Raw genomic sequence first — 12,399 nt, forward strand, 5'->3', positions numbered from 1 at the left:
TGCCTGCAAACTCATCTAATTTAATATTTGCCTAGTAACCTAAATGTCCCCATTTAACAGCAGCTGCCCTTGGAATACAGATTTTTTTTTTTCCACAAGGCAAGCTAAATTTTAACTAATTGTCACTGCGATATTCCATTCTGACTGGGTACATGAGCCTTTTCGATGGTGAAATTGGAATTGTTAAATGCAAGCGGTTATTAATTTGTTCTCAGTACAAAGGATGCAATTATTCATCTAAAAATAAAGCTCTTAGGGTCGGGAGAGAAGCAACGAATGGAACAAGTCCTCATAATTTAATATTCTTCGTTTTGATTTTCTTAGCAGATCTTCTGAATGACATTTAGAGGCCAGAACTGAAATTATTAGCCAGCATGACCAAGCAATTCAAGGGACTGTAATGACTCCTACAAAAATTATGAAATGAAACCAAATGATTACAACATTTTCATAGTAATTGTCCTTTTCCATCTCAGAAACCTGGAGGAGGCCTGCAGGGGCCGACAGGTGCCCCGGGGCCGGTGGCCGCCAGAGCCTGACCTCCGTCGGGGGGCAGCACGGGACCTGGGGTCTGCTTTTCCACTGGGGACCCCGGGCCATGCTTCCCCCCTGAATCCCACACCGCCAGGGGCCAGGATGGATGCAAAGTTATCACGGAGTTTAATTCACTGGCTTTGAATGCGGTTTAGACAGAAGAACTCAGGTGATCTGAGTGCCTTCGGCCCGTAGGAAGCTTGGGATTAATGTAAACCGGTTATTCCACAGAGAGAAGGACACAGAGACCTCACAAAGCCTCAAAGTGCACGAGGGATCGGCGTGGCTTTATAAAAAATACATCGAAAGGACTCCTTGACCGTCAACTTGGGTACTTGGCTTTGCGTCCATGTGGCTGGTCCCTCGCCACCTGCAGGCTGGCGGGCTCCTTACCAGGTGGACCAGGCTGTGGGGCGTGGAGGCCTGTGTCCGCGGGGCCCGCTCTGGCCCACAGGCGTTACGCCGACCCGCAGAGGCCTGACCCCGAAGTCCCTCGGGGGGGTCCTGGAGAGTATTTCCCCACCTATATTACATCGTAGACTCTTGAGATGGTTTCACCCGACCCTAGAGCCAGAGTGGGAGACAGTGTGGCGGGGGCTGGCTGGGCTGGGGGTACAGTCTCCACAGGACCAGGACTCACCCCTGTTCCGAGCAGCTGGGGGAGCAAAGACCGAGGGCCGCTCCCCTGCCTGGTCAGGTTTCCCTGACCCCCCCGCCCCCGAACCCCCCGCCGTCGGGCCATGCTGGAGTCCTGGGCTCTCTGACAGCCCAACACGAGTCCTCTGTCCCCCCCACATCAGGGTCGCAGGGCCACCCCCCCACTGGCACCGCCCCCCCTCCCCCATCTACCTGCTGTCAGATGCTTCCCTGCCGCGAAGATCCTGCAAAACTAAAATATGTGCCGTCTGGCTCTTTGGATGAGACCTGTGCCAACCTCTGTTCTAGCGGACACTTCCATGGCTCTTCCTTTTCCCAGAAACTTCCAGTAGGTCTTTCCCATTGTCACTCTCAGTTGATCAAGCTGTTTCTGTGGTCTATTAAAAATAAATAAATAAATAAATAAATAAATAAATAAATAAATAAATAAAATACTCTCCGTTTCCAGACATCTAACTCCCTCTGCCCACGTGACGTCTCCCGTGCACTTGTTGAGGCTGGTGGATCTCCCACGGCATCTCCCACGGCGTCTCTGGCCTCTTCTTGCTAGGCCCTCGCCTGGGGGAAGGGGCGAGGGGCTCTCTGGGGTCTCTTTCACAGAGACACTGTAGGATCTCATCACCTTCCAAAGGGCCCTCATCCTGACACCATGACCTTGGGGGTCAAGTGTCAACACGGGAATTTGGAGGAGCCACAACCATTCAGCATGTACCACGTATCACATAGGTCCTTTGGGCTCCTGTCTGCATAAGCTCCTGCTCCCCATCAAGCAAGCGCCTCTCCTGGTTCCAGTGCAAGTGGTGTTCCGCGCTTAATTGTTGGGGCCAGAACCTACACGTGTTATTCATCCTTTCCCTATGCTCATGTACAATCTTCCAGCAAATGCTCTATCTTTAAACTGTATCCAGAACCCCACAGTTGCACAGCACCTCCACCTGCACCACCTTGCATGGAGCCACCAGCACCTCCTCAGCCGCAATCCCAGTTCTTCCTGCTTCCTCATCCTCTACTCTATGGTCTGCTCCCCTCACAGCAGATGCCTGACTAGCCATGTAGAGCACGTCGGCCAGGTTAGGTCCCTGCTCGACAGCCTGCAGTGGCTTCCCACGCCACTCAGGAAAGAAGTCAGTGTGTAAAATGGTCTCGAAGCCTTATAATTCTGGCCACACCGACCACGGCCTGCCTCACACGCACACTCACCCCCTTCCCCTTTGCTGGTCTTCAAATACACCAGGCATGCTGCTGCCCCAGGGCCTTTGTCCACGCGGCTCCCGATGCCTGACCTCTCTCGCCCTGATTTTCACATGCTTTGCTCCTTCTCGTGCTTCATGTCTGTTAAAATGACACTTCTCAGTGCGTCACTCCTGGCCATTCTGCTAAAAATACAATGCCTCCAACCGACACTTCTATCTCATTCTCTCCTTACTGAAGCCCTGGATTTTTATCTGGCCCATACCAAACACTACATGGATTTTGTTGAGAGCCCAAATAATGCTCTGCTGTTGCAGTTTGGACCTTCCTGCCTACATGGTTTCATGCACTTTCCTCTCTCTCTCTCTCTCTCTGTCTCTCTCTCTCTCTGTCAGCACCTGTCACTGTTCTTATGACATCGAAGGAGTACTCAGAACGGCATAGGGCATCGCACCAGTTGAAGCGCTATGTGCATTCCCAGCATGTTGCCTCGTTCTCCAACAGGTCTCGACCCTCATTGTCCGCGCTCGGCCCTTGAGCCTCTTCTGGCACAGAACCCAGGCCCCATCACCCTGAATAGCACTGAGAACATGCATCTGTCCCCACGTGACCTTTCTCCTCTCCGTGCCTCCCTGCAACCTTAGTCCTCTATGCATTCAGCAACTATTTATTGAACATGTTCCATGTGTTGCTAATCACAAGGGATGTAATAGTGAGCAAAACAGGCAACGGGCCTGAACTCACAGGGCACTAATGTCGGCCCAGGAAGCAGGGATTAAGCACAGAACACCACCAGGTACAATTGCACACCCTCCTGGTGTAGTAAACTCAAGTTACAGGGCGGAAGCAACCCCAGCTTGTATCAGGAGAATGAGAAAGATCTCCCTGAGAAAGAGACATTTAGATGATATGCCAAGGATGAAGAGAAGTAGTAATAAGCTGGGGATCCCTGAGTGGTGCAGTGGTTTAGCGCCTGCCTTTGGTCCAGGGCGCGATCCTGGAGTCCCGGGATCGAGTCCCACGTCGGGCTCCCTGCATGGAGCCTGCTTCTCCCTCTGCCTGTGTCTCTGCCTCTCTCTCTCTCTCTCTCTCTCTCTCTATGTCTATCATAAATAAATAAATAAATAAATAAATAAATAAATAAATAAATCTTAAAAAAAAAAGAAGTAGTAAATAAACTGAAAGATTGGAGATGGGAAAGGTGTGATTGCCCTGAGAGGGCGAGGAGCCAGGGCTCCTAAAGGCAGTGGTTTCCAAGCACAGCCAGTAAGAGTGAGCGAGAAGCATCCATGGGTTATTCTGGCAAAAGAGTTTATGTAAAGCAATGCCCTCGGGGGAGTTTGGTCTTGGCACAGGAGGAAGGGCACTGCTGAATGGGAGGGGGCAGCGGCAGGGCCCACAAACCTTTTATTCTCTTTCTTCTGAATGACGTGGAATCATGTGTCATTGTTGTGTGCACACTACCAGGAGTGTGAATCCTCTTGTAAAGTGATTCTGACTCTGGGGATTTTATGTCTCCAGCACAAAAAGGGAGCGGCCCTGGTATGTTTAGTCTCAGGTGCCAAGAAATGTCCTGTTTGGGAACTCCAAATACCCTTGAGCCTGGGACAAAAGAGAGGTGGTGGGGCTAGCGGGCGCTGGGGGGGGGGTGCACCATGGAGTTCAACTGGAGACCGTGGGGCCTTTGTCTGAGGCACCCAGTGGGTTGAGCGTCGAGAACAATTATGAGCTGCTTCTGTAAACGAGTGTGGAGAGAGCAAGCAAGCTAGGGAGTCGATAGTATTTTCTTTCACTGGCTCTGTTTTCTGTGGAGCCAGTTGGCATGGGACGTCCTTTAGCTCTGGTATACTTTACACAGCACCGTTTGTCACCTACTATGTACAAAGAAGTGCGATTGTATTCTCAGGCGTTTTCATTGGCTGTGTTGTTTTTTTGCATTTAGAAAGTTAGTTAACTTGAATTACAGATTCCTTTTCCAAATTCTTCTCACTGGCTCTGTCTAATAAGTGGTGAAGGCATTTTAGATGTCATGCTCTGATCATTTTGGCAGGTAAACTGGATCCTAGGTAACACAAATTATCCAAACTTAGTGATAATCCAAACTTAGATGGTGATATAATGGCACTAAGGGATTATTTTAGAAAAACTTAAGATATCTTTGTGGTTGGTGATCCCTGGTTGGCTTGGCTGTTTAGCACCTGCCTTCGGCCCAGGGCAAGATCCTGGAGTCCTGGGATCGAGTCCCACATTGGGCTCCCTGCATGGAGCCTGCTTCTCTCTCTGCCTGTGTCTTTGCCTCTGTGTGTGTGTGTGTGTGTGCGTCTCATGAATAAATAAATAAAATCTTTAAAAAAAAAGATACCTTTGTGGCTAGAAAACCAATGGATAACACTGAGTCCGTGCCAACCACCGCTGTGGTGTGAGAGTCGCTGTTATTTTGAACAATCACTTATTACCTATTTTTAAATTACTTAGATAGACATTACAATTCTTTTTTTTAAAGATTTTATTTATTTATTCATGAGAGACACAGAGAGAGAGAGAGGCAGAGACACAGGCAGAGGGAAAAGCAGGCTCTATGCAGGGAGCCCGACGTGGGACTCGATCCCAGGTCTCCAGGATCATGCCCTGGACCGAAGGTGACACTAAACCGCTGAGCCACCCAGGCTGCCTGACATTACAATTCTAATCAACAGATTTCTCTGGAAGATATTCAGTGAGTGGATGTTTAATGCAAATGTCCTTTGGGTTGTAGAAAAGACAGTTTTACATGCAGGTAAAGGCAAAAGCATAGTTACAGGTGGGTGATTACCTTGATTTTGAGACAGGCAGTGAAAGTAGAAAGAAAAGGTAAATGTGCCTCATACTGCAGAGAAAGCATTGATAGCAAAGAGTTCATGACTGGATTTGGGGCATCAAAGAGCGTGAAGTCATGGGTTACCTCAGAGTTGAAACCTGATAACTAGCAGTCTGATGATAGAAATGAGGAAAATTTGGTGAAAATCTTCATTGGAAGACATAAAGATGAGATTAATATTAGATATATTGAATTTTCTTTGTTCAGGGAAGGAATCATTTATCAAAGCCCAAATCTCGTTGATTGTAATTTAAGAAAATCAAACCGGTGTAGATCTCGCCCTCTTCCTCTTTCTGTCAATAAATGTTGGAATGAAGATAACCGATTCTTTGCAAAATAACTGAGGTGCCACAATGTCCTCTAATAAATAAATCATTCCATTGTTCCAAATGCATCGTGGAGAGATGTGTGAGATAAAGGCGCTCCGCGTGAAATCGGCTTTCAATGAGACAAGGTGCTTTATTGTGAGATCTCTCCCACTTACCTTGCTCCATTGAGAGGACTTAGCACATCAAGGCAGCAGGCTTCCTCCTCTCACATTTTGAGAGAGAGGTACCTAGACACACAGCTAAATCTGGTGCTCTGGGTATAAAGTGAACCACTGCAACATGAAACACGTTCAGGAAAAATGCGATGGGAGGAGTTACCGATGAACCCGCAGTGGTAATTAATGGAACACTTATGCCCATTGTAGTTACGAGGTTGGCCTAAGTCCAGTAGGACAAGGAAGTCAAGTCTCCTAATTAGCTATGATTAAAGAACAGATAGAAAGTTAAAATACACCAGGACACACGGTAAAAGATGAACCATACTCAGAACATTTTGAAAATGGCTGACGTTAGGTCTAAATACCTTTCTCGAGATTTTAAGGTTGTTCGGGCACATAGACTGTACATTATCATAGAGGACGGTAATTAAACATCTACTCTGCTTGTCCTTTAGTATTTCATATCTGGTGTCATCTGATATTGGGACACACACAGAGAATAAGCCATCTCCAACCAAATTTATGAATGAATGTGTGCTCTGAGCCACATTAGTGATATGATGTGTAAACACCCACCCGTAGGTTTTACTGCAACAAAACTCTGTATACAACATTACGACATATTTTCACATCATTTCAGGTATGTGACATTTGTGAGTCTGAGGTACTTAAAGTCCAGAGATTATTGTATCAGTGATATATCATCGAATGCAATCTCATAAAGCTGAACTTAAACCATCTCCAGGTACTGAGATGATAAAAGTATCATCCCATTTAATATTACAATACATAAAACACATTTATCTGAGAGCCATAAATGTTATAACTTAAGACATTAATAATTATTTTTATTGACTCAGTAATAATTAAACGCAGATGTTTCTGTTTATTATGGTCTTCGTATATTGTATGACCATTAATTTCAGACAAGAATGTGGAATTTGGATGTTTGTTAGCCAAGTGGAAAGCTGGTAGTCCCTCTGTAAGCTCACACTCAGGGGCTTTCTTTTCTGAAGGGAGAGAGAATGTTTTGTCAAGGAAAAGCAATGGAGGAGGAATGTCTGGGGGAAGGCCTGGAGAGCGCAGAGCTAAGGACAAGAGCCTTCCAGTTAGTTTGCGAAGTGTATATATGGATAGTGTGAACCAGATACATTTTTAAAAGTCCGACATGCTCCCCCCCAAAAAAGCATTTATATTTTAAGTGTTTTCAAGATGGATGTCAATTATTTGTGTAAACACAGAAGCCAAAAGTGATATGAGATGAAATCTTTCTAAGATTGGATTATAATAATAATTGTTGTGATTATTGTTAAATTGTGATGATTATTACATTTGTCTGTATCTATCAAATAGTTGTCTGAGATTTGATTGGGGTTGTGCTGAATCCATAGACCTCTATAAGCTCAAATTAAGATCCCGGCCCCATTCTGTTAGCCCGCAGATCCACTCGACCACAAGTTCCATGGAGTGTAGACAGTAGTCTAGAGATGAAGCCTACTCTGGAGTCAGGTCTTGGACAGATGGAGACCAGAGAGGCAAGACCAAGACAAGGGATCTTCCGGGAAGATGGGGTGATGAGAAAGGACAGATGAAAAAGCTTCTGTTCAGGCACCTTCAGGGCCCACCATCAACTATAATCCACCTGGTGTGGTGTTACTCAACACAGCAGCCAGCCCATCTGAGCCCCCCTACTTCCAAGCCTAGCCCACCATTGCCCTGCTCCAAAGGACTTGACAGTGCTCATGTCAGAACCTAGGGCCCTCCCGCCTACCTTAAACATGGCCTACACAAAGCCCTGCCGCGGAGAATTTCAGAACCCTGGCTCCAAGAGCAAGTCCTCATCACACTCTGGAGCCAAAGGGAGGAACCAAGGCAGGCGTTTCTAAGACGACTACCCTGGAAGAGATCCACATGTGTTCATCATGACCCTCCCGGCACAAGGAAACGCCGAACATGCTAGCATGGGTGGGAACACAAGACCACCCATCCCCAAAGACTTGACCTCCGCATTTCTGGTGGTTCAAAGTTTTAAAAACCAACCTTGATGACTGTGGAGTGCATAGACCACGGTGACCACGGCCACAGGATTACTAGTTAAGCTTTATGATCTGACCAGCTGTTTGCAAGAGCAAAGTCACGTCAAGGTACCAAATTCCTCTGAGGGCAAGTACACCTGCTCCCATCTTATATAGGACAGTGGGGTTTAAAGAAGATAAGTCACATTTCAAATTGACAGGTCTAAGAGCCGAAACTATTTCTCTCCTGATTTCCCACGTTGTTAGCTAACACAAAGCACTGTCTACCCCAGGAAAGTGCCTTACCATCATTTTCAGTTTTCTCCTATGACAAAAAAATTTCATTTCTCACAAAAAACTGATTTTATTTCCCCCTAAAACTATGAAGTCAAAGAATATTTCATAGATTCTGGTTCCTTTCTCATCTCTTCTGTCTTCCAGCACAAGGCTTCTCTCTCTTCTCTTCGCTCACCTCTCACTTGGACTTAGTAGAGTTAAGGACCCTCAGGATCGATTGCTTTTGTAATGGGAAAAATTAAAACCCAGTATTGGAAGCCACAGGCTACGGGAGGGTGAAAGTAGCTCCTCCTATATTGCACTGTTCACCCTTCATCAAGCACCAGCCCCCCTCCCCCGGGCCTGAGAGGGGGAAGAGGTGAACGCAGGCCTGACACTGTTCTTGGGTCTGGTGTGAGTTCCACGTACCAACAAGGAGGACACACAGAGCACTGTACGGGGGAGAACGTGGAGGACAAACTCAATATTCAGAACCCACTCAGATCCCGATTCATTGAAAACAAGAATTTAAAAAAAAAAAACCCTATATATATTCAAGACAATTAAAACATTTGAATATGGACAAGTTATTATATGACCTGATGGATTCTTTTTTTTAAATCCTCTTCGGTATGATTATAGGGCTGTCCTACAACCTGACATGTACACGTCTCCTTTCCATTTAGAAACATGGGATGAAGTACCTGGAGGTTAAATGACATGTTGCCAAAATTTTATCTTAAGCGCTCCCACAATCGGGGGAGAAAAGGACAGAGAGGAAGGCAGGTGGGCAGGAGGGGAGAATGAGAGAGGCGTGAGATCCCACCTACAGATGAGGTTGGGGAACGTGGGCGCGGGATGACCTACACGTAAGGCTTCATTCTACTTGTGCTGCTGCGCCTGGGTCTGTCTGATGTAATACGAAATTAAAACAAGAAACAGTTTATGGCATAAAATGAGACCTGATGGGTTGCTTTGAGAGTCATTACGAGCAAACACCACTGACTTCCCACTCGGCTCTGAGCTGGGGCCCTGCGTGTCCTGTGGGGAGGACGGTTGCACTGAAACGGGCAGGTACGTGCCAACGAGCAGTGCACATCTCCCAGGACGGGTGAGTCAGCGCACCCCAATGGCGTGTCTCTGGCCTCCCTTTTGGTTCCCAAGGTGAGCATGATTAATGCAAAACACAATTCAGGAGGTTCTGAGCCCTACCCTTCCTTTGGCATGATTTAAATGTAAAGCAGAGATGACTATTTCACAATCCACTGATAAATTTTTTCTAAGACCAAAAAGTTGCTAGCCTGAATATGAGATTTGTCTCATTCTAGACTCTGAAGCTGCTCTACTTGTCTGTCTGTCTGGAAAAGAAGTAAGACTCCGGAGGAAGCTATAAATTAACAGGCCACACAAAGTTCTCTTTTAGGGAAGACGTTTTCATTTCCAGTCCAGCCGCCCGCCGATCTCACCAGACTGTTGCCTGAGGACTGTGTCTGGTGAGAGGTGTGTCAGCGAGATGGAAGTGCTGCCGCCAACGTATTTCCCAAGGTCACGATGCACGATTCATAGCAGCTCAATGAGGTGTCATGTCAGTCCTTGGGATTTCAGATGCCACCACAACACGGCCTGGAAGTACAAAGCCATTCCTCTTGTCGTGTTTGGGCTGGTGTGGTGGCCGTGCAGGTACTAGGATACAAGCAGAGCCCTCTCGTTCTGTGAAAACGATGGGTGTGATGCATGGTGCCCTGGGAGGCGTGTACATGTTCATCCCCGAGTGGATCATCTTAGGCTCCACTCGTAATTAAACTTACGAATACGGTCTTGATTCATTCCTTGACCCAAATACCATGCCGCAGTGAAACTATGTGTCCTCATTTCCTCTGCTTTTCCCCTGTTTTCTTAACTTTTTGTTTTTAATTTTTTAATTAACCTTTTCATTTTGAAATATGTGCTATTTGCAGAAGAGTTGGGATGATACTACAGAGGATTGCCATACGCCACACCTGATGTCCCCTGTTACTAACATCTTAAATTGTATATTTGTCATAATTCATGAGCCGGTATTAATACATTATTACTTACTGGAGTCCATGTTTTATTCAGATTTTCTCACCGTCACTTTTTAAAATTAACTGCATCACACTGGCAATCCACTTGCACATGGTCTTATTATGGTTTCCTAACACTTTACATGTATGATCAGATTTAATAATAGTAAATAAGACACAATCAATATTAGGAACCCCCTATGTTTTTTGAATGAAGAAAGAGAAATTCAAAATTGACATAACACATAAAGTTAAATAATATGAAAGAGAACAATGGGGATTAAAGCAAGAATTCCTAACATTTTCTGGGGCGCCTGGGTGGCTCAGTTGGTTCAACATCTGCCTTTGGCTCAGGTCATGATCCCAAGGTCCTGGGATCGATCCCCCACATTGGGCTCCCTGCTCAGCAGGGAGTTTCCTTCCTCCTCTCCCTCTGCCTGTGTCGCTCCCCTGCTTGTGATCTCTCTCTCTCTCTCTCTCTCCCTCCCTCCCATCAAAAATAAATAAATAAATAAATAAGTCTTTAAAACAAAGAATTTCTAACACTTCCTTTTTTTATTTATTTTTATTTTTTTAACACTTCCTATTCTACTTGGATGAGATTCTTTCCTCGCAAAGAAGATACCATTTTTGTGAGAAGTATGGCATATCTATAGTAAAGTCGTTCTTGACATAAGATCCATCCATTTATAGCCACATAATTATTTTACACTATAGGAATTAAATAAATAGGGAGCTGAGAAATAATTCTATGCTATAAGAGCTCAGAAATGCTGAAAATGCTATACTAATATCATCCAATTATATTTCCTTCCTCCTAGTCACCTGCTCCTTTCATCCCTATTGATTTTGTATACATTGTGCCTACACTAACCTATGCCCGTAATTATGGACTCAGTACCAAATGACAGAGAAATACTTATTTTTTTCCAGATTAAAGAATTCATTGCAAACATGAAAACAAGAAACTTTGAACGACCTCAGAGAACGTGATGGTAATTATTTAGTATTTAGAGGATCTCTATTTCCTCTTTCTATTTCTCCTTCTCCTGTCTCCTCTTCTTCTCTGAATCCAGGTGCAGAAAATATAGCAATTAATATTAACCTGAATTTGATTATTTGGCTCTTCAGCATTTCATTGGATTATGTTGACTTGGTAATTTGATTGCTCGGCAGATGTGAACTGTACTGATTGCATTAAAATATGTAAAGGAAATGAGGAAATATCACCAAACCACATGGTAGAGAGACTTGGTCCCCTGCTGCTGGGCATGTCCTCCAGGGAAAGAGATGGAGCAGTGAGTGGCGCGGCGGTGGCCCCTCAAAGCCTCTTCTCCGAGGAGCCCACTGTGAGACAAGGTAACATGGGACTTTGCAGCCAAGGTAGTGAATTTGCACATGGAGTGAAATCCTCTGAAAATGCCCATGATCCTGTTAAAACTTAGCTCATGGCTGTCCTGCTAGAGGAAAGGATAGCCTTGCTGGCCCCTGGAGAGTGGGCATAGGGAGCGAAGGGAGCATGGGGCTCCTAAGCCACGGCGGCAGGGCCTGGAAGGACACGGTGGGGACCACGCAGACCGACGGCAAAGGCCAGGCTCTCGTCGGCAGAGCACGTCCCACCGGAGTGAGCAGAGCAGGGTGCTGAGGCTTCAGACTAGGCGGCGTCAGGCTGAACCTTCTCAAATAGAACCTAGGCTCTGACCAGTCTCTCTGGCAGGGTCCTTCGGGGGGCCAGGGGATGGCAGGCAGGGTGGCACGCTTATGCCGCCCAGGGCATTGATCCAGAAGCTGAGACAGACCTGAGCTGGCACATGTTGGCCTGATTTGCTGCCGCAAACGTAGAATATGTGGCTTGGCCCCAGTAGAGCCAGAGGAATGTCATGAGTATCGGGACCCTGACGGGCAAGTGCCCTTTGCCGGGTAAAATATAAGACATCTGGTCACCTTCACATTTGAGATAGACAATGAATAGGTTTTTAGAGTGTGAGCATGTTCCCTGTGTGCCTTTCTATTTTTACTTGAAAAACCTGATAATCCCAGATAAATACCTCCTACGGTTTCCAAGGTTCACCACCGAGAACCCCAGAGGAACATTTGGGAGGCCGAGTTTCTCCAGAGGCCTTGCAGAGCAGCCCGAGTACTTCCCAACAGGAAGGAGGACGTTACCCGTGGACCCCCCCGCCTCCCTGCCTGCCTCACCTGGTTCTCAGCCTGATTGCGTTTCTGATGTCCACCCCTCCTCTCATGTTGCTTTACTTAGAACCCTTTATTTTGTTGCTTATACAGTATTTGTCGGATTTGGGGCAACATTAAAGCCGCTGCCATCTAAATTTGTGG

This window comes from Vulpes vulpes, chromosome 2 (genome assembly GCF_048418805.1).
Source record: "Vulpes vulpes isolate BD-2025 chromosome 2, VulVul3, whole genome shotgun sequence".
Lineage (NCBI taxonomy): Eukaryota > Metazoa > Chordata > Mammalia > Carnivora > Canidae > Vulpes > Vulpes vulpes.